This window comes from Pteronotus mesoamericanus, unplaced genomic scaffold (genome assembly GCF_021234165.1).
Source record: "Pteronotus mesoamericanus isolate MK-2021 breed Mesoamerican mustached bat unplaced genomic scaffold, CSHL_Meso_final contig_56, whole genome shotgun sequence".
Classification (NCBI taxonomy): Eukaryota; Metazoa; Chordata; class Mammalia; order Chiroptera; family Mormoopidae; genus Pteronotus; species Pteronotus mesoamericanus.
The window spans coordinates 20,164,998-20,191,521 of record NW_026555201.1 but is presented as its reverse complement, the minus strand read 5'-3'; the positions used below and the strand labels follow the sequence as shown (position 1 = coordinate 20,191,521).

General features: G+C 36.6%; 1 pseudogene; it reads left to right on the top strand.

Moving 5' to 3' along the window:
• The first annotated feature begins 21,630 nt into the window (after nt 1-21,630).
• LOC129075920 (protein BEX1-like) lies at nt 21,631-22,013 on the top strand (annotated as a pseudogene).
• The last annotated feature ends 4,511 nt before the right edge of the window (nt 22,014-26,524 follow it).

Below are 26,524 nucleotides of genomic sequence, written 5' to 3'. Positions count from 1 at the left end.
AGTGTCTCCTCTCCCTGAGAGTGGGCAAGTACTAACAAAAGTAAAGATCGCACATGTATCCTGCCCACTTCCTGGAATTACTTGACAAGACTATTGAAGATGAACATTGTGAGATATCGCCATTGTTATTCTATGATGCAGGCTTTTTTGGGAATTCTCTTTAGTCATAGAAAAGCTAGCTGTAAAAAAAAAAAAGCGAGTTCTCAATTTAACTTGGTGTGTAACTGCCAATAAAAAGTTTAGTTTAGTCATTGGCACATTTTTAATTTTATATTTGTTTCAGGTGTACAGCATATTGGTTGGACAACCTATATAATTTATGAAGTGATACCCCCTGAGAAGTCTAGTGCCCACCTGACATCATACATGATTATCGCAATATCATTGACTATATTCCCTATGCTGTAGTTTACATCCCCATGACTATTTTGTAGCTACTCCCTTTACCTTTTTCACCCATTCCCCCACCCCTTTCCCATCTGGAAACCCTCAGTTTGTTCACTTTATCTCTGAGTCTGTTTCTGTTTTATTTATTTACATATAAGTGAGGTCATGCGGTATTTGTCTTTTCCTGTCGGACTTATTTCACTTAGCATAATACCCTCTAGGTCCACCCATGTTGTCACAAGTGGCAAGTTTTCATTCCTTCTATGGAGTCATTAGCACATTTTAAATTAAACTCCAGTCCATCAATTGTAAAATCAATGAAATTGCAGTACAAAATTTTGTTTGTAGTCAGTTTTAAACAAATTACTATTTAATACACAATATCAACATAATATGTACCTTTAATTTAAAGTAAAGCAGAGGAGGTAGATAAAGCAGGGGATGGGGACATCTGTAATAGTGTCAACAATAAAAATAAAGTTAAAAAATAAAACAAGGTAATCACTTAATGTTATAAAAACCTCCCCAGGGTTTTATTTAAACAGGCTTACTCCAAAGGATATTAGTCTTGGGTAGAATTAAGCTGAAAAAGTTGTCTCTGAAGTCTGGGCATTCTTATCTTCTTCCTCTCATTCTTTAAATGTTACAAACTCTAATCCCAGCCCCCATCTTTCCTGAGCAACCAAATACACACACACACACACACACACACACACACACACACACACACACACGACTGCTCTTCCCTTCCTCTCTGAACACCTGTTGTCACAACCTTAATTGCCATAAAAGACATAGTGACAGCTTTCAAAGTTATCCTTCCAAGAACTAACTGCATTTTTAGGGCTTGAATGCTTAAGCTGAAGCATTCAAGGGAAAAGATACAGAACTTTAGACTCGGAGGTCAGAACGCTGGGTTTAAACCCCAGCTCTGCCACTTATTAGCAAATTGCTTAGCCTTTGTGTGGTTTCTTCTCTTTGGCAAGATTGGGAAAATGGTGATAGGACCCAGGTCATGGGGCTGCTGTGAGCCTTACGTGAAGTCATGGGACAGGGTGTCTGACATGATGCAAACTCTCAATGACTATTAGTCCTATGTCTTCATTACAAGGAAGGTTCTCACAAGCCCGTTCTCAGGTGACTGGAATCATTACCCCTGGTAGGTTTTCTCTTCAATGCACCAGAAGATTCTGAGCTTGACTATGACTTAATTCCTAGACCACAGTTTAAAAAAACAAACAACCAAAAAAACCACTCATGACAACGGCCATGCTGCGTAGCCCTGTGCAAATCATCCAACCATTTGCAAAAATGCACCTCTTATGTTGTAAAGAGATGTTACTGACTAGACAGAAAAATATTATATTGACTGTAGCCTGAAAACTCTTTCTCAACGAAAATGTTCTAAGAATATCTGGAATGACTAACTGACATCTCAAACCCAGCACATCCAGAACTGAACTCTTGGCCACCCCTCGCCCACATGCAGCCCCTCCCTTTTCAGTTGATGGCAGCCCTACCCTGACAGTCTTTTAAGCTATAGTCATTGGCGTGATCCCCACCTCCACTATTTCTTTTATATCCCACATCCAGTGTGTCAAGAAATTCTGTTGCTTTAACCTTCAAAATATGTCCAGAAACTGACCACTTTTCACTAATTCCATTGTCATCATCTTGGTCTCAGCCACCACCTTTCACTTGAATTGTACTAACTTTCTTAACTGGTCTCCCTTACTCCACCCCCTCACCCCCAGTCTATTCTAAACACAGCAGCCAGATTCTTGAAAAACACGAGTCCGATTGTGTCACTCTGCTCAGAACTCTGTAACGACTCTTCCTTTGAACTAAAACCAAGGTTTATACAATGTCCTTGAAGGATTTCTGTGCCTCTGCCTTCACTTACTTCTCTGCCTGTGTCCTACCAGTTGGTCTCCTTTGCGCACTGCCCTCCCATCGCAATGGCCTGTGCTGCTCCTCGACGGTATCGGGGGCGGGGGGGCCTCCGTCAGGCCTGGGAGCCAGCGCTTCTCTCTCCCAGATTACTCTCCCCCAGACAACTGTTTAATTCCTGCAGACCCTTCAAAGCTTTGTTCAGGTCTTATTTCCACAATGTGGTCTACCTTAACCATTCGATATAATATTGCAATCTGCCTGTCCCCACCCTCCACACTCCTAACCCACATTATCCTGTTCTATTTAATTTTCTGTTCCTTCATACTCATTGCCTTCCAAAAAGATCCCTCTTGAATCTCTTTCTCTTTACTTCTCTCTCATGCCATCATTTGTGCCACCTATTTTATTTTGTCTGTTTCCTTCCACTTGAATATAAGCTCCACAAGGAAAGGGATTTTGGTCTGTTTTATTCATTGATGTGTTCTAATTACCTAAAATACTCAATAAATATTTGCCAAGTGACTAAATTGGAGTGGTAGGAGAATGTAAGTGTATAGCAAAGACTAAAAATACTTTGAAAATATATTGACCACTGTTCCAAACACTTTCACATACACATTTACTTGTTTTCCTCTTTTACATGAGATGGGCAAAACTCAGGCCTCTGTTACCACAGGCTTGTTTCATCATTTCTTGCCTACTAGTTGCAGTTGCTTTTCAATTACCAGCAGTATACGCCTAAATACAGTAGTCCTATCATTACCTCTTTGCAAATAACTGGGTCAGGATAGTAACAATAAGAATAGGGGAAAAAAACAGAAAGATGAATTCTTTCAATGGCATATCAGGAGGCATGTAAGTATAGCCCTTACAAGGCTTCAGTGTCTAGCAATTAAGTTCATTAAATATATGCTGATGCCTGTAAGTAATTTTCTTAGGAAAATTATTTTGGATCCAGACTATTATTAAAAAAGTCTCAGCAGAAGTGAAAATTGATTATTTAAAAGATAACTAAATTCAACAAACATATATTTAATGAACATTATCCACTAAGTACTGTGAGCAGCAATACAAAAAATGAGACATTGTTTTGCCCAGGAAGAGGTTGTAGCTGGAGAGGAGACACAAGACATGTAACACCAACAATTATAATTCACTGCAGAGTATGATAAAGTGTTATCATAACGGTACAGAGCACAACAGAAAGACAGGAATAGGAATGATTAATTCCAATACTTAGAGATATTTACTTTCAAATTCCATTTTCAGTGTGTGTGTGGGGGGGGGCGGGGGTGTATGTGTTTATCTCTTGCGAGACGCTCTAACTAAATTGACTTTAGCCAACTGCAAATAATTGCTATGGTTTTTATTTTATGTTACCAGACTCCCTGCTCTTAATTTGTCACTACCTCAATTTGTTTAGGTAATGCTTTGCAAAGTACAAAACCCTGAATCCTGAAGCTTTAAGGATTACTTTTTAAAACTAGTAACTTTATATAATCTGAAGTGCAAACTGGACTCAATTTAATTCACTTTGTTATCTGAAGTTGAAATGAATTAGAAAATAAGAATTACAAATTTCATAAACCATAACTCAAGTATTAAAAATACTGTGGTGTTAGCCTTATGAGCATTACTACCTGAATGTATTTTACTTAAATCATCAAAATATAAATATACAGCCATACCAAAAATTATGAGGATATTCCTATTTAGTGGATGATAACATCAAAACCAGAAACTTAGAAATTGTCTTTGAAACCGCCCCATTTTTTTTCTTTCATCCAATAGCCAATGCCGCATCAAATCTTATGAATTTTTACCTTCTCAGCATCTTTCAAATGGATCAGTTCATTTCCATTTTTGCTGTTATTGTAGTTCAGTTTACCACCATGTCTCTCCTAGACAATCACAATGGACTAATACCACATTGACATTGACCCCCTACAAGTCATTCTCTGCACTATAGCAAGAATGGTTCTTGTATGTACATGTGCTTATTTTCAGACCCTAAGTGTCAAGAATTGGGTTACTCATATTTCTTAACTCATGGCATACTATCATCATCAGTCTATGCAGTGTTCTCTTATTTTATTACTCTTTCCTTGTACTCGTCATCATCATTCTTTTCTCCTCTCCTTCGTCTTATTAGTATAGGTAGATATACTTGTAAGAAGTGTGTTATTTAAGCACAATGGCTTTAAAAACTATATAATTATTACAATGCAAAAGATTATACTCTGTATCTTATCTTCACTCAATACTATGTCCTTAAAATTTATCTACAACGCTGTTTGTATATCTAATGGTGTACTCCTACCTGTTGCCTACTGCTTCATTGAATGCAGTCAGTACATTTTTGCTCATCATGCCATGAACATGAATTCTTCTGTTTAGAATGTATTTATTATGCAACAACTAAGGGTCAGGAAAATTTCCAGGTGATAGAGATAATAAGAGCAAATAAAACTGACCCAAAAACCATGCATGCCTTCAGCAGGTTATATTCTAGTGGTAGAAACAGATAATAAACAAGATAAATAAGTAAAATATAGATTATGATGAATGGTAATGATTACAACAGAAATAAGGCAAGAAAAAAAGGTGTAAAAAGTGTACAAGTATTGGGGATGGTCATTTAATACTTCTGTGTTTGGAGAAGGCGAGGTTTGAGTAATGAGGGTGTGAGCCACATGAGTATTTAGAGGGAGAGTATTCCAGCTACAAAAAAGAGTAAGCAAGGTTCAAGTCTTGAAATAAGAATGAAAAAATGTGTTCAAGAAGTCCAATGTGTTTAGAGCAGAGTGAACCAGGATAAGAACAGTAGAGGTGAGATTAGAGAAGTAATATTGAAATGCCTCTTCTATAGAGCTTTGTAGATCACTTTAAGGAATTTAGCTTTTGAGTTTAATTAGATGAAAACCCGTTAAAGTAGTTAAGCAGCTGAATAGCACGATCAGACGTGCGTTTCATCAGGATCTGTCTGATCATTGAGAATAGACTGAAAGGGGCAAGGCAGACACAGAGAGACTAGCGGAGTCTTGCAATAATCTTGTGTGAGAAAATGGTGGCAAACCAATGTGGTAGCAGTGGAAGTGGTAAGAAGGTCTTTGGTTTTTTATGTATTTAGAGTGTGGCACCAGTAGAATTTTTTGATAAATCATTATAGTGCATGATATAAGAGAGTCAAAGATAACACAAAGATTTTTTGGCCTGAGTAACTGAAGTAATGAATTGCGCTTCACTGAGCAGAGCGCTAAAACAGTCCATCTTGTCCATGTTCAGTTTCAGATGCCTAATTATTATCTAATTAGAGTGATTGATCAGACAGTTGGATTTATGGGTTTATAGTCCAGAGGGGAAAATCTAGGCTAGAGATATAAATTTAGGAGTCTTCAACATTTGACAATATTTTAAGCCATAAGATTGAATGAGTTCACTAAGGAAATAAGAACAGCAAAATCAGAAAAGACACTCAAGAACTGATGCCTGAGTCACACTAATGTTTGTAGGTTAAGTAGCCAGCATAAAAAAGAATAAATAAAAAATAAAGTGTCCGGAGACGCTGTTCTCTAGTTCAAAAAGCATGGCTTTCTTTCCTTCCTTCCTTCTTTCTTTCTTTCTCCTTCCCTCCCCTCCCTCCCTCCCCTTCCTCCCTCCCTCCCTTTCCCTCTATCTCTCTCTCTCTCTTTTTGTCTATGGAAATAAACAGCAGGTCAAAATTGAAACCTAAGTTTGGGATTTGAGGAGTTGGTAATACCGAGAAAAATTGTATATAAACACAACTTAGCTTAAATAGTTCTCACTTTTTATTTTTGTCAAGAAGCTAAGAGACATCTTTAAGCAAGTAAGATGGGGTGGGAGGTAAAGGCACATGTTACAAGTCCAGTGATTGACAGTCTTTGTCATTAGCTCAATCATTGTTCACTATCAGCAGGTATATATCCTGGTCTCACTTGCAGATGTCTTTGCCAAGGGCACAGGTTGCCTAATGCATGTGACAATTTGCAGGCAGCTCTGTACACTGACAAGGACACAGGGAATCAATGTGCCTCGTAGTCTGGCCAGCAGGCATTTATGCTAATGGAAAAACCGAGTACTCTGAAAGTGCCTCACATTTGACTGGACTGCAGTTATATAAACCTCATTTTGATTAGTTAGACCCAAGGTTTCATAAGCCATTACATCATTTATTAGATTATATTTTTGCAAGTTATGTCACTCTTCATGAATATGTACCAGAACTTTCTTTACTTTTCAAAGGATGTTTAATCTTTGAGGCACAGCAGTGGTTAGCTCCTTTAAGTGAGGTGTTCTATGCTTATCCAAAATGGAATAAACATGTTTATGACTTTAACAACTAGTAAGAAAAACAAAGTTTATTTCACACATGACACATGCCTGACCATATCATCATTCTTCTGCTTCAAATTCTTCAAGGGCTTCCTGCTGCTCTTAAGATAAAGACCAAAATATCTAAAGTGGCCACCTGGATCCACCCTACAAGGTCTGGCCTCAACTCACCTTTCAAGTTTCATCTCACAACAATTGTGTATCCACAGTGGCCCTTTTGATGGAACCCCTGTTCAGTGCAGGAACTTTGTAGGTGGTTGTTTCTGCTTGGAACTCTCTTCCCCAACCCCACTCCCCAGCTACTCTCCATTCACCCACTGAGCTCCCTTAAAGCCCACATTAGTTATTTCTTCTTCAGGGAAGCATTCCCTGACTCTATCAGTCTAGACTATGTCAGAGTCCCTATCACTTGCTCTTAAAGCACCATATGTCTTTCCTTTGTAAGACTTTGTAACTGGATCATTTGTAACTTAACTGTATAATTATTTGATTAATATCTTTGCACTTAGAAAGTGCACTCCACTGCATTCTAGCAATTAGCACAAGGCCGTGTTATGTAGTAAGTTTTTATTTATATTTGTTGAGTGAATCAATAAATAGAAAGGGCCTGTAGCTAAGTTCTAATGGAATCGGGTAACTTTCTTAAAGAACTTAATTTCACTTAAAAAATCCAAGTTGGAAGCCTCAAGTTATATTGAGAAGTTCTGCCTGTATTATAGGCATCTTAAATTTACCATGAAACTAGATTTTTTTTTTGCCTTAGTGATGCAGATGCTAGAATAATGGATATTATAATTCATGTTTAGTGATGTTTTAGACAACAAATCTGACCTATTGTTAGTCTCAGCATCTAAGAACTATGCATTACTAATGGAAGAAAACAGCTTACTAAGCAATAAATGTGAATAGAACTTGACTTGTTAAGCATACCTAGTTTCCTCTAATGAATTTTAGGATTTTCACAGAACATAGCCACAATGCCTATGGGTGTGAGTTATGAAATGCCTGGATTGAATATGCTCACATTCAATCAAAGAGAGAATTTTGACAACTCCGTTGACACTTCAATGCTTCCACTGAATATTTTTAAACTGTAATATGTATTCTAGGCTGACCAGTATCTATTATGAATTCCTTGCTTATTAGAGAAATAGGTTTGCAGGAGAGTTTTGGACTGCCATTTGTGTCATGCTAGCTAAAGATTTATCACACATTCATGTGGAAAGCTCAAAGACGCGGCAGTTCCACCGCGCTGTCCTTCCCATCTGGGAGGAAGGCTTTTGCTTCCATGCCTGCTGACCTCCCGCCCAGCCCCACAACCTGTTTGATGCACTCTAAGCTTAAACAAAGCACCCTAATTCCTTCTCTATTTCCTTGCATTCTCCTTGGATAATTTAGTCAAGGAAACAAAAAGGGGTACAGATTGTTTGCTTGAGAGATTTGGAGTTTAATTTTCAACTTACATGAGCAGAAGGAAGGGGTGTTGTTGAATGTGGAATAGAAAAGCACAGGAGCTTTGATGTCTCAAAAATTATTTCTACCTTCTCTGTAAAGTCCTTCCAGATTCCTTTAGGTGGAATTATTTACTCCCTTTACACTCTATTTATTTTATTCATCCATACATTCATTTATTCATTTGTTTGTTCATTCATTTATTCATTCATGCAACACGCATTGAGTGTTGCAGTATACTAAGCACTCTGAGAAATATAGAAGGCGCATGATTTAATCAAACTCTGCCTTCATGTTATAGTCTAGAGGAGGAGACAGGAAGTCAAGAGTTAAGACTGAGATGTGCACAGGCTTCCGAAAGAGTGCATTGGAAGTGCTCTTAACTCAGCCATGCAGGGTCAGGAAAGGCTTTCAACAGAAGAGACTTCTAAGCTGAGATCTGAGGAATGAGTAGAGGGGAATTGCATTTCAGAAAGAAGCAATGGCATTTCCCAGGCTTAGAAGCTAAAATAGGGCATGGCATATGTTAACAGCTACATTGTTCATCTGGCAAATCCCCCCAAGGAGACAATGTCCGGCACATGCTACTCAATAAATGTTTATCCCTAAAGTTGCTTTTCCCACTGACAAATGGAGTAATTATGGAAACTAGAAAAATCATCCATAATGAATTACTTTGTGCTTTCTTTACTTGATCTAGGAGCAACATTATCTGTCTTTCCTATTGCATCAATATATCGATGAAATAGAATTTGTTGCTACACATATTGTATTTTAAGTGCCTTAAAGGACAGAATCTGTGTCTTCTATGAGTGTCATTATTGCACAGCATTTTCTGTTTTAATGGCACAACTGCTCCTACTGTGGGTGATAAAAGGACCTGGGAACCAACCATTTTCTTGTTCTGTAACCGAACCACTCCAGGTCTGAGGGGAAATCATCATCCTCCTGTCTTAGGAGAAGAAATGCAGGTGCTTAAAATTTATCAAAAAACTTCCACTCCTCTTTGGCAAAAACAATGAACTCTGTTAGCCTTTCAATATTTGGGGTATTCCAGTGTATTCCATGCTAGTTAGTATAGAATAACTTAGGATGATTTCTTGGTAATCGTAATTCATGGCTGGATTTTCTCTCTTCTTTATGATTTCTGGCCAACTCCCATCTGTTTTGTAGTTTCAGTACAAACTTGTCACAAAAGAGATTCACTGCCCAGTGAGATTCAAAGGGGTAGCATGAAAGCTGCAGAGATGTTTCACGTCTCAGTCTGCGAGAACAATGCAAATGGTAGAACCCAGGGTACAGATAAAGCCTGTTAGAGTCAGAGAAGCTACCAGCTATGGAGAAAATGAAAAGACATACAAAACAGATAGTTTGGTAATGACCTCACTCGAAAACCAAACCAAAAAAATGTCCTATAGAATATAACAAGATCCGTAGGAGAGGGATTGTCCTTTGCAAACCTACACAGTATTTGGTATTCTACCTTGACGGTCATCTCAACCCCCAAGCCTCTCATGATGTTTCTTCTCATCTGTCCCTTTCTCCACAATGCAAATACAAAATTAGGAACTTGAAAACAATTTTGATTGACACCACTCAAAATTATAACCATTTTACATAAAAATTGAGAGCCATAGTTGCTCTTGGAAAAAAAAATTGGGCCTCAATACCTTCTTGATGGTAATTAGCTAGAGCTGACAGTTTAAAGCTCTGGGCTCTCTCTTTGCCCAGTTCTCACTCATCCCTTTAATCACACACAGCCTCCTTCACTTGTTTACATGATTTGTCTGGTTTCAATAAGAGTTTGAGTTTCATATTTTTGATTTTCTCCATCACTGCTTGTATCTCTTTTAGACAGTATCATTTAATGTCTCTTCCTTTAAAAATCAGTATACACATCCTTTCTCTTACTGACTTGCTAGCCCTTTAAGGGTTCCATGCTTTCTGGGTTACCAAAGGGTCTATAATGAATGTTCAATGACTATTTGATGAAAGGATAATGCAGTAGACAAGAAAGTGTCACAGAGTAGAGAAAAGGGTGGTACAGGTGTTAGGACATTTGGCTTTTCATTAACACTCTATGTGATCTTCAGGAAGATATGCTTCCATTTGGGAGTCTCAGTTTCTCTGTTTCTAAAAATAGAGAAGTTAATTTGAATGATCATAATGATTATCTTTTCACTCCAGAATTTTATGATGCTAGAGTTCTTTGAACTAGACTTTCTTCAAGTTCCATAAATTTGCCATCTGGGTCACAAAATCACCATGCTCTCCCTCTTTGAATATGAGTGGGAAATTATTCTGATTATAGTTTTTCAAAGTCAGGCAAGAGAGCATGTCAAAGAAAATAATACTTCGCACATTGTGAATGAGGTTTTAAACCAAATATTTTTAGACTTTGTTTTTTCTTTGATGTGCTGTTATCTAAATCCTCCTTGCAGGGCTCCCATTTCAGATGTGATTTAGAGTTAATAATATGGTGAGAGCCAAGCAACTCTGTCTTCCCCGTTTTTTGACACAAAAGGAGAGAATGCAGGCAGCAGGGAACTTGTGATGAAGAATTTGCCGAGTCATGTGTTCCTTTCTATTCTGCAGAGCAGTAAGAATTCTGTTGCCACTTGAAAGATAAGTAATGATAATTGTAATAAGTTCTTCCTTATTCCCAGCTGGGCTGTTGGAATCTGAACAGCACTTTTTTGCAATATTGCAACTGGGAGACAGGCTCCCCGGTGTCTTTGGGAAGCTCGGAATCATGTCATAGGATGTATTCTCTTTCCCCTAACTTGGCCTCAGACTGGATATCTCAAATAAAAGAAGTGATTTTTCTGCTTAAAATGTATCATTATGGAAAATTGATAAAAAAATAAAATGTAAGTAAAAAGGAAACATTAAAATGAAAATCATCTAAAATGCTGTCATGTAGACATTACTCTTAATAATTCCAAATACATGCACATATACACAGATACACATGATTTTGAAAAGGATATTTGTTATTTTACCCTCTAGTGTCTTTCTCCTACCTACCAGCACTGCTATCTTATGGAATACCATGTCTACCTCCTTCATATGCAATTTTGGTGAGATGATGAATCTAGGTGTTAAGAAAAAATATTCTTTTTCAATGTTTATATTTCTGTGTGGAGCAGTCTTTCTCAGCGTCAGCACTCCTGACATTCTGAGCCTAAGATTTTTTGTTGTGGGAGTTTTCCTAGTCATTGTACAATGTTTAACAGCATCCCTGGCCTTTGCCCACTAAATGCCAGTAACACCCTCCCAACTATGACAACCACATTTTTTCCAACATTGCCTGTGGAGAAAAATTACCCCTAGTTGAGAACTAGTGGTGTAGTCAACTGCCCTAGAATAAAATTCCAGGCCTCTTGTGAAGGAGGAGTGACGGGTGTGGAGAATGTGAAGGAAGGGACTAAGTATGCACGGCTGGGAATCTTCAGGGTTCCCCAAGGGGTCTGTTCGCCTCCAGAGAATCCATGTTATTGTTTGGTTGTAGGCTTCTGATAATATATTACCTTGAGCTTAAGTTTTGGCGGTGGTTTATTTAATCAAATGTTTACTTTTTAAAAAAAACTAGAGGATGGCCAAAACTGTACTGCATGGCATGTTTTTAAGGTTCTGTAGCTCACTGTTAACTGGCATGATTTAGGTGAGTGGCTTTAGGACTTGGGATTTTGTGAGTGTTAGCTACATGGTCATTTTGACCTTGACAGGTTGTCACAGCTTAGGGTGACTTTATTCTCGGGTAACTGAATGAATCTCAGCAAAAATGGGTCATAATGGCCTTGGGAGGTGTTGGCTGCTTGGGCTCTAGAGTGCAAGCTGATGTAGCCGGATGGTAAACTGTATTCTGGCTTGGCTCTGCAAAAGAGACAAAACAATGGATCCATTCCCTTTGGACATTGCTAGGGAGAGAAGTGTTTGCTTCTTATGCTGTGTTTTTTGGCCAAGTTTTCAGTTTGGCTCTTTGAACAGCACAGGCTGTTAAGTTCCAAGTGGATTCCACTAGTGACTTTCAAACTTTAAATGATTCATTCTAAGCCTAAACAAACAGCACTAGATAGGCTGCTTAAATTTTTATAATTCTTTTTGCTGTCTTAAATTGCCTTCTTGGCAAAGAACTAAGATTTTTGATTCATGTGCACTGCCCACGTGTTCATACAGGTGCTCTCTTCACTACTATCACCACATGGTCTTAAAATGGCTACATCTTTGTTCATTACACAAGCTCTGACCAGAGCATTAGCTTTCAGAGGTCCAAACTCTGATATTACTTGTATTAGGATGGTCAATTTTGATAATTATGAAAAAGATAAAATTAGGTAGTCCTTTTATCATAAAAAGGATATCCCTTCTCCTTGGTAAAAGGCAGAGAAACAACCCAACAAAACTCTAGCAAAACTAAAGGTTGTGAAAGTAATTAGAGATCTATGCCCGAAACAACATGCTTCTTAGAATGACAGTTCCCAGGAAATCAAGAAAAAGTTTGAAAAAATCGGTTGCAGTCATACACACAGAAAGGAGCAGAAGAAAAATAAACATAAATAAAGGAAAGCAAATAATTAAACTTCAGGAAAGGTCATAGATGATATTATAGACAGATACAAAGAGAAAATAAACATTACATCTTCTAAGCCACAATAAACAGACATAAAATAAGAAAAGGAAATGCTTCTTCCAGATTTCATTTATTTTAAAGACAATAATGAAATAGAGAAATCATTTCAGTTATTCACAAAGGGTGAATAGAACCAAATAACTTCTAACAGAGAAGGAGAGGCAAGATCTTAAAAATCAGATTGCAATGACTGCTCCATGGTGCAAGATTCAGGAAATTACTGACTTTAAAACATGTAGTTAGTTCAAGTAAAGCTGTGAGTTCAAAGCAAAAATGTGAGTGCATGTGGGGACACCGCCTTAAGAAAAGGACGACTATATCAAGTTTAATATGGAAAGTTTTGACCTATTGAGAAAGAAAAACTGAGAATATTGATAGAGCTGTCAAGCTTTACCTGGTAAACTTTCAAGGTGACTGTTAATGTCAACGGGCTTGTATATATATTGCCTATGCCTTGAAAGAAAGTGCTAGAGGAGTTCTGATATTATGAATCCAAGGGAAGGCACAGACAAGACGACACATCCTGAAGGAAGCCAGGCAGAGCAATAACAGAATTCGTGTCTGATCTGAGTATTTGTCCATTGGAAGATTACCTCCTGGGTGAGATTACTTGACTCAGGGGAAGTAAAAGTAGATACAGCTTGTTTGAATTGTGGAAGCTTTCAGCAGTCCCATAAACTTCATATTTCTGTCTATGGCAAACATCAATAAGACAAAATCTAGAGGAATATGTGAGAAAAATGAAGTCTGAGACAGAAAATGAGGAAGTAAGAAGACATTCAAACCCAGCAAACAGTGCTAGTTTTATCTGTCTAAACTAGAAAAGGGAGCAATTTAAGAATCAGGTAAACTGTTAAAGCTGAACTGAACTTTTCTAAAAGAAGTAGAGGAACATCAATGGGAAATAAAGAACATAACAGCTCTGTAAAAGATATGCACAAGATAGGTCTGAAACACGCAAAGCTTCAGGAAGACAAGGTCTTGGTGAGCACACAGCAGAGGTGTTGGTCTTTATTGGACGCTGGAACACAAGCTTCAAAATTTCAACAGCAGCATTTGTTCAGAAATCTGCTGAAGGTGATTTTGCAACTGAACAAATGTGGGGACCAGGTAAAAACCTTCCCAAGCATGCTGGTCTCACAAGCCTAAAAACGAACAAAAGCAAAAGCAGTGAGAGCAGTCACTGTTTTGTACCTGGAAGAAAGCGAAGGCTTTGTCAGTTAATGCAGAACCACAGCATAAGAGGCACCAATTCTAGCCAGAGATGAAGATAAAGAAGTTTTGAATATGCTGAGTAAAAACAGCTAAGACCTGGTCTCAGGGATCCACCTTGCAAATTTTAAACTTTGCAAGGAAATAGCAGTATTACAGTGTGTCTATGTAAACATCTGCAAAGCTGATTAGGAGGAAAGATTATTCCCAGAGGGAAGGAACAGTTCTTCAAGACTAAGAGGCCTGAGAGAAATGTCACAATTGGAGGATTACAACCAGGTCAAGCGATGCTATGGGATAATGGTCAGAAATAAAGTCAGAGGCCAGATCTTATGTTAAAAAAAAAAAGGCTTGATCCATAGGAGGTACCAAGTATATGTTAGACAGGGACATGAAACCAAACTAGTTTTTAAAAAAGGTGTAAGGAAGAAAATATTTAGTGTCCTAGGAAAAGCAATAGCTAGTGATATTCGTGGTAAGAATGGTAAAATTGGGCTGCAAAGGGAAGAGGTGCTACTAGAAGGAACAAATCAGTAAATAAATATGATATACTGTATCAATTCTCTATTGCTGCATGTCAGTGTGACCCAAATTTTAGGAGCTTAAAACAGTTTATTATTTTTCATGGTCCTGTGGATTGGTTGGGTGACTCTGCTACTGGCCTCACTTGAGCTTTCTCGTGGAGCTTACATTCAGCTGGTCTGTTGGGAACTGTTCAGTGGGGTCAGCTGGAATGACAGGGTCTTTCTCCCTGTGTACTCTTTGAGCCTCAAGGAGGCGTGTCTGAACTTCTTTACAGCATGATGATCTCAGAGTTCCAAGTACTCAAAGATAACAAGGCTTCTGAGTCCTAAGTTCAAGAACCTGTACAATATGACTTATGCCACATTTTACTTGTCAAAGCAAGCCACAAGCTCAGCTCATGGTTGATATGCAGCAAAATATTGTGGCCATATTTTTTTCAGCCCACCCGATCAAATAATAAGGCTTTGAGATTTTGTGATCAAATCTAATTGAGAACTGACTGACCTCAAGCATCTGAATTAATATCCACTAATCAACCTATGATGTCATCCCTGCTCAAGAATACTACCCGTTAGGTTTTGGGGCTCCGTAAATGCTACTCACAGAGGGGCCGTCGGTTATTCTTTCCTGCCTGCACAACTTTTTTTCCCCCCATATAACTAGTCTTTGTTTTCTTTATTTATTGTATGTTTTGTATTACATTAAAATTCATCTCCTAATTCTCCCCAATGTTTTGTTACTTTCTTCTCAGTCCATTTAAATACAGAAGACATTCTTCAGTTTTCTCTCCCTGAAGATGTTTCTTGTGGAGACTTCTGTCTTGCTCTGATCTGATGGGCAGCTGAAAAGCTGTCTCTTTAAAATGTTCCATCAGCTTATTCCTGTGGTTTGTTCTTTGTAAACTTTTTTTTCCTAGTGAAATACATCCTCTAGTAACTTTTTGAAGGAAACGAATTTTTTGAAACCGTGCATGTTTGCTAAAAATGTCTTTATTCTCCCTTCACACTTAATTGAAAAAAAAAGTCTAAATCAAAAATAATTTTCACACAATTATAAAGATGTCGCTTTGCTGCCTTTTTTAAATCTCTCAGCACTGCCCTCGGGATGTGTATTGCCTTTATGATCCTGGGCATGTGTATAAAATCTGTGTTCTCTCTGGAAGATTTTAGAATCTTCTCTTTGTCCTCAATCTTCTGAAATTGCATATTAACGTCATTTAGTGTGGGTCAGTATTGACCTATTCTGTTGAGCATAACAAATCCTGCTCTTAGTTTTGGGGGAATGTTTCGAGTTGTTTTTTTTTTTTTTTAACTATTCCTTTCCACGGGTTTATTGTTTCCCTCTCTTAGAACTTTTATTATTTGGAAGTTAAGCCACTTGGCCTGGTCCAATAAAATGTATAATCTTTTCTCCATGATTTGCTCTCTCTTTTTTATTTTCTGGGAAGTATCTTGAACTTTACCATTGTGTTTCTCTTGAATTTTTTATTTTCTATTTTTCATTTCCGTGAGCTCCTTTTTGTGCTCCAAATATTCCTTTTTTTATAGAATTTTTTCTTATTTCATGATTCAATAATTTTTAAGTGTCACAAGGGCTGAGCTTTCTGTCTGTTCTATTTATTACTGGATCTCTATGTTTTTGGCACAGAGTAGACCCTCACATATTTGTTAAATGTGTTTCTCTGGGCTATTTTTATAGATTTTTGTCTTCTCTGCATAGTCTCTGTTTCCTCCAAAATTTTATTTTCTATTTATTTTGGCTTCTTTCATTGTACATCTGCTGATTCTTGGTTGTCCGCTCTTATTTAAAAGCTCAGCTTTGAAAAGCTGATCAGGAGCTTTGTATACATAGGCAGAACTTGTTGACACTGGGTTTCTTTTATAGGATTCATTAAATAGAATTTTAAATATTCAGTCTCAGTTTTTAATACACATTTAAATTTAACTACAGAGTGTTCTAAATCATGTGGGATATATTTAAGTGTCCAGTTTTAATATGTTCTGTTATTTTTCTCATCTTCCTGAATCCCTCATAATCTTTACTGTAATGGTCTATACAGAGAAAAGCCACATTATATGCTTTACCTCTTAATTTTACCTTCCATATGTATTCATTTAATATCCCAAAATTCATATACAAGGACATTCATTTTAGTGTTGTTTGCAAACAACCTATATGTTCATTGGTATGAAGAGTGTAAAATCAATGATGATATAGTCATATAATGGAATACTATGCTGACTTTAAGAAGCACAAAGGATGCCTATGTGTACTTGTATGAAAAGACGCCCAAGTTTTGTTTAAAATAAGGTAGAAAACATATATATAGGTGGTGTTCCACTTGCAAAAAAATGAACAGGCACAATATTAATTATCCCTTTCCTACAAATAAAGCCTGGGGTGTTGGAGAAGGTATCATAGTCTCTACCTCCTTGGTAACTCATTCTATGGAATAATAAAAATCCACAACAACAAAACCATCTTTATGTCCTACATATGTCCTTCAAAATCAATTTTAACTTATTTATTTATATATTACTATATTTCAGATATCTTTTCATATACATGTGTATTTCAGGTACTTTATGTATGTTAACTTTAATTCTCACGACAGACTATAAAGTAGATGCTTTATATTTAAAGGTACAGAGAAACAGATAATTTGCTCAAGTTTACTTTCTAAGATTGGAATCTATAAATCTGTCTCCAGGATCTATCTTTTAACTACTATGCTATCCTGTTTGTACAGTTTTCTGTTACTTTCTGTCCAAAGCATTTCTAATTGATATATGGTTGAAATGGTCAACTTTGATATCTTTAAAATTATAGTTGGTCCTTCCTAAGAAAATGAGTTTTTAAATCTTTCAATCAAACTGCTATTTACTCTCATATGCACTGTTACTTACATTTTTCTCTTTACTGGGTCATAACTTTTATTGGTATTTTATTTTTATATCTGCATTCCTAGAAAATCTTACATCCTAGACATATGTTTCTCTCACCTGGTGCTGAAAGCAACCAAGAAATATTTGTATACTTGAAATCTGCTAAAAGGAAAGATCTTAAGCACCGTCACTACAAAAAAAATAAAAGAGGAAGAAAAGAAAATGGTAACTATGTGAAGTGACAGATTGATGGATATATTAATTAGCTTGATAGTGGTGATTACTTCCCAATGTATACATACATCAAATATCAAGTTGCACACCTTAAATACGTATATGCAAATTTTGTCAATTATACTGCAATAAACCTGGAAAAATCAACATTTGTATTTATACTCTTTTCTTCCACTAGCAACAGATACAGTCAGTACACTGGCAGAATCATCACTGCATGGGCTCAGCTTGCTCAAGAAATATATATTCTCTCTCTATCTTCCCCTTGCCCTCTGAATTATGCCAAAGAGTTCCTTCTTAAAATTTTTAAATAACAATTTAATCAAATCATATTTATGCAATACAACAGGCATGCCAAGTTTATTTCATCCCTATAACAGTAAATAAAATCTGGAAAACTACAATCTAAAATCTAAAACTAAAATCTCTAGATTCATTCCAGCTTTCATATTTTAAAATTAGTTTATCAGAGAGTGGAGTTTATTTTCTTTTTAAATGTCCTAGGAGTCCCTGGAAATGTTCCTGCATATGCCTACTTTACCCCTCTGAGACCTTAACTGGTTCTTTCTTAACATTGTCTCCTACTGAGAAAAGGTCCCCTCACATTTCTTTGATCTTATCTGTGGGTCCTCCTCCAGGTTCAGTGTGCCCTGTTACTGTGCAAAGTGCTGACCTTGACAGGAGCCACTCTGCCTGCAAATGCAGAGAGCAGGAAGTTTCTGGGAGGTCACCAGCCAGACCATTAAGCAGTGACTGACTTGATAAAAGTGAAAGCTCAATTCTTTTGCCTTCATAAGGACAAGTTCTGAGATAGGAAATATGCAACATTTACAACTAATCTAAGTATATTTTCACGCAACAGCATTCCCATTTATGGGTAGTGATGATGCAGGTAATTTATAACAGAGTATTCCTAATTTGTCCCTCCTGTCATTTTTTAAATAATTATAAATTTATAGCAATAATGACCAACTTATCTAAGAACTGTGTGACAATTTCAAAAGGTGTAACATACACGTAATTGAAATACAAGAAGTAGAAGAAAGGGAAAATAGAACACAAGGAATATTTGAAGTAATAATAGCCAAGAACATTCCAAAAATTAACAGACACCAAAACACAGATCCAGGTATCTCTAAGTTTCAATATCTAGACATACCATGTTCACAATGCAGAAAACCAAAGATGGAAAGAAAATCTTCAAAGAAACCAGAGAGAGAGAGAGATGTAAACCTTACCTGCAGTGGACAACTGACAGAGGTGCAGAGGCTCAGTCTCTGTTAAGAAGGGTTTCTTAGGAAAATATGACAACAGAGGAGGCAAAAATAAGGACACTGAAGAAATGTTCTGCTTCTTTAAGCCGTCAGTAGGAAAATGTCAGAAGCCATTCACCTGCAAGCAAAAGGCTGATTAAATAAATTTAAATTGGTGCTCAATCAGTTTAAGTTATGAGCGGCAAACTTGAACCCCTCCTTGCCTGACATCTCTTTCTGTGTTACCTTTTTAAAATGCACTCAGAGAATTCTCCCTGCAAGGGTTTATACTCTTTAGTGGAAAATAAGTTTCCAGAGCCTTCTCTCACAAAGGCTGAAAGACAACTAACCAATTCTAGCTTCCTCTAGCTGTCTTACCTAAGTGGAGAAAAATAAAATTTTTAAAAGATAAGAAGCATTTGTGAAGGTCACAGCCCAAGGACATAGGTCAAACAAGAGACTGAGGTTTAATCATAAGATTATAGAGTTCTTAAAGGAGCAAAACACTTCTCTGGTACTTTCCTGGAATACAAAATAAGAAGACAAATTAAAGAAATAACAGTTTTCTTTGGCAGCTCTGAAAGTTTTTCACCAAATGCATCCTGAGCTTTAGATTTTATGCACTCCACAGGGATAATCAAGGCAGTTTAAAAAGAAGAAAACATCTCAAGATAAACAAGAAAATTACTTTTAAACTTCATCTCTGTACAGTAATTATGGAATCAATGTAATATTTCAAGTGATATGCTGCTCAACAGAACATATGTCAAGGATTTAAACCAGTATGTTACTCTTATTTCCCCAAGAATATTTTCCCCCAATGAACACTGTAAAATGTATGATGAGGGCCTAAGTAACTAATGCCTAAAATTTGTTTCACTTATCATTTGTTCCCTGATTCATCATAATAGGATTGTTTCTGGTCCTACAAAAACCTAAGCTACTCGGGGGCAGACCTGTGTTGCCTGGTTCTTTTACCCTTCCAAACTGTCCCTAGTAAATTCTCTATACACTGATGACTCAATATAGACCAGACAACTGGTTCTATTTTAAATCCATATATTCCAAACAGAGGCATAAAGAGGGTGAATTCTGGCTGAACTAGTGTATTCTTCTAAAGAAGGAACATTTGGAAAATATATTTGTAGGAGGCACTCAAGAGTGCCTCTTTCTCAAAGGGCAAAAGAAAAACCCTGAAGCCAGTTGCATATCAGAAATGGCATCCATTAATCTCTTTGCCAAGCAGCATAAAGTAAAGAGGCCTTTGAAAGGAGTTGCCCTTTAAGAATGGAGTCATGGTTTAATATGTTTAGTTTGGAGCACCTTGCTTTTAGAAGCTAGCACCTGCAGCGGGCTGACAGAGACGCTGCTTCTGGGAACAGATTGGGTAATGATACTGATGACATTTATGGCCCAATGTTTCAAGAATTAATTTACAATGGAAATGGTTCTTAGTCAAGTGAATACATCATTAAAGTGAAAGATTGACTCCCAGTTTATCAGCTATAAAGCATGCAGCCCAGCTGAAGTCCTTTAGAAGGCAAGCATTGCAGACATTACTCACAGTTATTTGGGACTCATAATTCACTGGGAGAATATTTCAAATATGAAAGTATATGACACTATAATAAAAACAAGAGCACAAAAACCTAAAAAGGATTTAGAGGGAGAGATGAAAAATAAAGGAACGTATTCCAGGTGTGTTTGTGCTTTAGCAGCATCTTATCAAGATTTTTCTTTATTTAGCTTCTCTTCATCACTTACAGCCAGACTATCATTTTCATGAGAAACAAAATTTTCTGTAACTCTGTTAGAAAATTCATATGAAGTGTGTGTCCTCATGTTATTTTGTGTATTTTATTAAACGTTCACAAATCACTCATAACTTGCCTTCAGTAAAGACTAATGTTTACCCAGGAATAGTCTTCAAATGGCTTTAGGTACCTGTTTTTTAAAATAATAGTAATACGGCCACATTTAAATGTTGATTAGACTCTTGGATATATAAATACGCTTGTCTTATAATTGCAAAAATTAATAAAAATTAAATTTTTGCAAAGGGGATTAGCATAAGCTATTATACTGTAGTAAGCTAAAACCAATAATTGTATTAGAAGGTTAGCAAAGATGGTGGAGTTACTATTATTAGTAACTACTCTTGATCCTGAAATAGAGTAAGTTCTTTAACTGAGATCAATATTTTTTCTATGTTTTTAAATTGGCATGGTTTTCTTAAAGATGTCTTGAGTATAAATAATCCGTGGGGTGGAGCACCTCTGCAGGGATGGCCTGCGCGATCACTGGGGCAGTGGGCCAAGAGGCACGCTTGCGTTAGCTTTCCCCAAGGCGTCTGCAGGAGCTTAGGAAGCATGGTAAGTGCGTGCCCCAGTGCCTGTCCTCATCCACGTCTCCCGTTCCTCCCCACCTATCCGTATTCCTTATGGTCACAGCTAATGAGAGTAGATGTACCCACGTGTAAACGGCACACGAAACATTTGGGCTGCTTTCGAAAGTCAACTATCTAAAAGGGAAATTACTGATCGGATAATGGTGATACACGAAGAGTTAATATAAATTGCTCTGGGCGGTTTGGTTTTCTTTATGAAAGTGTCCATTCAGAAAACTTGGGAAAAAACTGGCCACTCCCTTCTGGGTACCAGCTCCCGGCAGTCCTGCGCATGGCGGGCTGGCGTCGGGCCCCGGAAAGCGGAGCACGTCTGTGGGTCTGTGTTGAGTATCCGGCTGGGCACTCACGACGAGAATCGAGAACAGGGGAGAGACACCAAGGATAGGTCCAGGAGCAATGGCGTCCAAAGAGGAACAAGCAGTAAAAAAATCTCAACATGGAAAATACCAACCAGGAAAATGACAAAAAGGATGAAAAGGAGCAAGATGCTACTAAAGGGAGAGCCTCTCCCTTTGGAAGCTGGTGAATATCGTGGGCCTAGAGGAAATCGCAGACCCTTGCGTGTTAGGCAACCCCTCCTGCAGTATAGATGGGATGGGGGTCAGAGGCTTGGAGAGCCACAGGCAAGGATGAGACAAGAAAATAGGGAAAGAACTGGGGATGGTATGAGACAGCTGATGGAAAAGCTGAGGGGAAAGCAGTTAAGTCATAGCCTACGGGCAGGTAGCACTGACTCCCCTCACCATGACCATCATGATGAATTTTGCCTTATGCCCTGAATCCTGATGTTTTCCCTGAAGTTAATAGGGTGACACACCTGCTTCCCAAACTTACATGTCCGTGATGTACCTTGCTGTAAACCTTTTGGCGTTACTTGTTTCCTGTGGGTCTCTACCAGCTTCTAGTTGAATGTTGTGTTTTTGCTCTAGTCTGTGAGATTTTGTTAGCAGGAGAATTTTACCTATTGCATGGAAAGGTGGTTATTATATATATATATATGGTGAAGTTAATAAAGCAGTTTTAAAAATAAAAAAAAGAAAAAACTAAAACAAAAGAAATACACCCAAATACGTTGTCATTCTTTGTCTGTTAATAGCTAGGAATGTATAGTTCAAGTACTGCCGAAAGAGTTTGCAACGTTATAGAAAATGTGATTACTTTTGACTGAACATTTCCTGGGAGCTAATATATAAAGTAATTAAAAAAAAATAGCAGCCATAAAAATACAAGTCTTTCATATAACTTACTAGCAAGTGATGTTGCTCAGTGACTAAAGCTAGAATGGGCATACCAGAGATACTCAACCCTTTGTCAATGTTCCCAAGTGCCACAGTAAATATAACACATGAAACTTAATAGCCATGATTTTAAGAATTAACCTCCGGAGAGGATTAGACTAACAATTAAAATCCTATGTCTTTAAGTTTCAGTGAGTTACGTCTTGCCACTCTACTTTTGTTATTCATTGACTTAAAAAAAGAAAAAGATGAATTTTCCTACATACTCCAGTAAGAATTAAAAATTATCTTTTCTCATATGCTGAAATAGCCATATAAACCTAGATGGATTGAAGAACACTGTATTTGCAATATGATTGTAGATCATGTACTCAAATCACTAGTATCTGATTTCTAAGTGTAAGTCAGATATCTTTCTCTAAAAATTATTAGAAAACAGTTTTCATAGCCCTTTTGTATTATAGTCTCACATACATTTATTAATATTTCAGAATTTAACTTACATTATGAAAAACACATTAAAATTATCTTTATTTGTTAATTCAAAGAATGAAGACCAAAGTTCAAAAGGGAAATGGGCTGGAAAGATATAGTCTTTGGTATTGAAAGTAAGATTTTATTAAAACTTTTAAGTTAAAATAATAATAATTATAAGTAATTTATTTAAATAACTTTAATGTTAGTTTATATAACTTCCTATATAAATATTAATATCTAAAAATTCTAGAATTTGTCAAATGAGCTTGAAACAATTTGTTTTGGAATTTTGATTAAGTATTTATTGCTAGGCAAAAACGAAAGAAGGGAAAATTCATGTTTGTGTTTTCTCTGGTTCTCCCTAAACACAAGTTCTGGTTATGTTCTTTAATTGAACACTATTGTTAAAATACCTTAAATTAAACTAGACTATGGGCCAATGGATTGTCAGATCCCTAGGTTAAGAATACTTTAGGATATTGGGAAATACTTTTCAGAATCCCCTCCCCAGCACTTTGTATAAATTCTGCTGACCACTAATAGGTAAAATTAATTACCCTCAAGTATGGCATTTGTTTTATGTACTAGGAATTGATTTCAGAGCTTGATATACATCAACACACACACACATACATATGTGTGTGTACGCACGTGTGTGTGTGCGCGTATATGTATATATATAAAACTAATCCTAAAAACAGCTTGCAGAGGTGATTAAGAGCTCTATATTATGAATAAGAAAAATAAAGCACAGAGAGGGTAAGTGCTTGATCAATTTAAAAACTGGAAATGGGTGACTTGACCAAGGTCTCTGTTACATCACAGCTCATTCACTTAACTACTATACATATAGCTTTCTATATTCTATAGGTTGGATCTGAAAACCACAAAAAGCCTCCATGTGATATGAAAGAACTCTTGAGCTGTTGAATCACATCGTGAATTCAGTTGGCTTCTGTAGCATGACCTTTGTGGTCACCAAGGATCCTAGAACCTTTAACAGTTCTGTCCTGGGCAGTTTTACTTCAATGCTCTATTTTTGATTGGTTAAGCCACTCATCCTGTTTGACATTGTTGTGTGGTGTTGCTACGCTAACTTTAACCAGCTGTCACATTCCAACCCAGAGGTGGGTGAAATGATTCTTATTTATATGTAATTCTGAAAGGACTTTTAGATGCTTTGAGTTGGCAATATGTCAACACAAAAGACTTGCTATCCTTTTAACATAGCAAGCCTGAAAGACTTTCAAAATTCTTCGTGTAACTTTATTAAAAAAAAATTACTGCCAGTCAAATGTTGGCAGATTGTTTTGATGCAATTATTTCTAGCTCTATTATTAAGCCTGTGATTGGAAAGAGATGGCTTTTGTAGCGGATACTCATTTCTTCATGTTGAATTGATTCTAAATTTGTATGAGACTATTCATATCATATATCCTGTCTTTCTGAAGTAGATTATAACATTTAAAACAGGATGGATGCTCTGATCTACAATTAGAGATAGAAGTTTGAATTCCTTCAATAGATATTCCACTTATGTATACAAATTGATATAAGAATACAGCGAGCATTTATTTTATTTACTTTCTACTTGCCTGAAGCAAGACTAAGTGCTAGAAAGATAGAAAATAGTTCTACATTCAAGGAACTCATCACCTTTCTAGTAGAAAAAAAACCACATACTTCCCCCAGAATACATTCCTCCCCATAAATACATTCCTCCTAAAATATACCAATAAATTTGGTGGAGTCTTAATTATCTAGGAAATTACCTCAATTCTCCTTGTCACCTTCCTGTGTAGAGAGTTCATCTGGCCAGGTGCTATTACCTTATGCACAGAATGTAAAGCCAACCAAGTAATTCAAAAAGTAACTTTAAAAGTCAGTAATTTCTTTAAGGAAAAAAGAAGCCAACCACATAGCAGCTAATCTCCTTACTATCATGCACACAAAACATCCAGTTAACCAGTTATTTTACTCAAACTTTTATTTCTCAACAAGTCAGGTTAGCATTTGGACATAGCATTAATTTGATTAGAAGGCATTATTTCCAATGATAAGTTAATATATTCTTATGTTCAATTTATGTGTACTTAACTTTGGAGATAGTTTTTCAAAGAACACTATATTTATTTTGTGGTACTACCATTACTTAATTGCAGCAGTATGATTTTATCAGAATTAGGATTTTCAAATACATCATTATATGCAATATCGTTTAAGAGGATAAAATTTACTTTTAGTGAACTGAATATGGTATTACGATGCTTTACTTTTATATCACATTTTAACTGTGCACAGAAGGAAAGTGTTAACATTTAATTATCTGTGAAATATTTTCAAGGAGTTAGCTTTGATGTGAAAAAATAATAGTTACTTAGAGAACTGTAATGCTGTAAGCTTGAGACACCCAACCCAATGAAAATTCCTTGAATAAAAAGAAAAACCACAACAAATAGTGTTTAAAATGGATTTCTGATAATAGGACATTTTCACTTTCTTCATTTTTCACTAGGCCTCGCTTATTTTGATATTCCCGTGTCTGCTCTACCACCATTTATATTTTAATGATTCATCTGCACTGGCAGCCTGATTACTATTCCCTGGTAAAAATTCAAGAAACAGCGATTGGTACATGCTCAAGCTGAGCTAACTCTGTGCTGTTTATATGGCTGTCAAAGTAAGGCAGTCAAAAAGTTAAAAGTTTTCAATGTTTGATGGTGACATATCATGTAACTTAAATATTTGGATGACTGGATTTTACTCTCTATCCAGACGTCTGGCATCATGCAGACACAAACTCAGTAGTTCTCAGTCAACAACTTTCACTGAGAACAGACACCCCATCCCCCCACCATCCCTTATGTTGGACAACTCAGCGAGGGCTGACAGACAATGTCACCTTGTATATGGGCTATTACAATATCCTATTAATTAGTCCTCTTAACTTTCTGTCTCCCCTTTCCAAAATAATGGAATGCTAACACACCATTTACAAGGTCTTAGTTGCTTGCTCAAAAATACTTGCCTTGCTTCTAGTTTTTAACTAAACTCTGTAGTTACTGCACAGATCCATAAATGGAAGGTTTACAAGAACCCCACTTATAAATTAATCATGTTACATCTCTTTCTGTGTGTAAACCCTTCCTCAGCTCTGGCCTGGAGTAAGTAATATTCATATCATTGAATCGTTTATATTCTGAGTTATATATCATGCGTATGTGATTCTGAAAGCAATTCCAAGGACAGTGGTGACTCCATGAGAAGAAGTAATTATTTTTATCTATGAGTGATCAAAATTAATAATACATGTAAAACCTAGTTTCCAGTATAAAAGAAGTATTTAACAAGTGTTTTTCTTAACTTTTGTTTAGGGTCAACATTCATTGATTGACCCTAAAATTCCATTGATTATAAGATGTTCAATTAAAAAAAAATTGGAGTAAAAAAGGAACCATATTCCATTAAATACTAGCTAATGTTATAAAAATCAGACCAATTTCATAAATTACAGTATGGAAAATTATGCTCATTGAGAAACTACACATTGTTTCTATTGTGATTACTACTGTTAT